The sequence below is a fragment of the Pipistrellus hanaki genome (genome assembly GCF_964339955.1).
Source record: "Pipistrellus hanaki genome assembly, chromosome: 3".
Classification (NCBI taxonomy): Eukaryota; Metazoa; Chordata; class Mammalia; order Chiroptera; family Vespertilionidae; genus Pipistrellus; species Pipistrellus hanaki.
In genome coordinates, this window is record NC_140505.1 from 119,292,331 (window position 1) to 119,293,740 (window position 1,410).

A 1,410-nucleotide genomic window follows, 5' to 3' on the forward strand; every position below is an offset into this window, starting at 1 on the left:
TGATTTCAGAGAGAAAAGGAGAGGAGAAAGGGATAGAAACACCAATAATAAGAGGGAATCACTGATCAGCTGCCTCCTGCACATCTCCACTGGGGATGGAGCCTGCAACTTAGGCACGTGCCCTGACTGGGAATTGAACTGTAATGTTCATGGGTTGATATTCAACCACTGAACCACACTGGCCAGGCTAATGTGTAGTTCTTTAAATGCTTCCTACTAAACTGGTAGATCTAGAGGCTTAATTAAATAGATATTTAAAAATGTATTAGGCAATAATATTTTATGGCTAATACTATGTACTTCCTGTAGCATCACGTTAGAATAAAGGTGTCAGGTCTGGTTGCACTTCTTTGAGTGACAGGGGGATTAATAGTGGTTAAAGTAATGTCAGTCTAATTCAAGCATGTCAAACTCAAAGGCTAACATGGGCCAGATAAACAAGGTACGCCTGCCGGTAAGGTGTATAAGGGAAATGAATGCAACACAATTATAGTAATCAGTCATTAGCTAATGTTGTAGTTTTTATTAATAAGTATGTATAACAGGATATTGTAAAAAATTATGTTAGGAGATTTTTTATTAAAATGTTTCTTACATACCATTATATTGGCTGGGCCGCAAAAATATTCGTTCTGGGCCACATGTGGCCCGTGGGCCGTGCGTTTGACATGCTCGTTCTAATCCATCTGTCATAAAGTTCCCCATCAGCCTTTGCCTAATGGTTTTAATAGCCACTGATGATCTTTTCACTATTAAAAGTTTACTAAGAATTGCAAAATGTTGACTTTCTTAATTTTCCCATGAATTATGTGTTCTACTGGGAGTAATTTTTCCACATTTACTATATGGTACCTTGAGACGTAGTATGTATAGGAAAGGCAGGATAAGTGCTTCATTTATTTTCTTTATTTTCCAATTTTTAGAATAATTAGGGGATGCTCTAGCAAACCATTGAGTCTGCCTTTTTTGGTTTTAGTATCATGAAAAATTCATGGCTTTAAAAATATGTGATCTTTTTTATATAGTACACTCATTATTTCTTTTGGTGCTCCATTTTATGCTAGTAAGAACTTCTTCAAGTTGATTCATGAGAAAATTTGACATGACCTCTATAGTCTTGGTTTCCTTGCTTTTTAATCTAACAAGATATCACAGGGTTATGTTGTGCATTATCTGCTGTAGATTTGGAATCCATTTTAAAAAGATACCCTGATCTTCTTAATAGAAAATTATATTCAGAGACCAAAATCTAGGTACTTGGGTTACAAATTTCTACCTGGTTGGTGTTGTTTCTGGGCATTTTCAATACAGACCCGTATGAAATAAGGCATTTTCTTTTGTTACTTTTAGCAAGGTAAAAATAAGCAAGCTGCATTAAAATTCTAGTAAAAACATCACAACTTTTCCTTA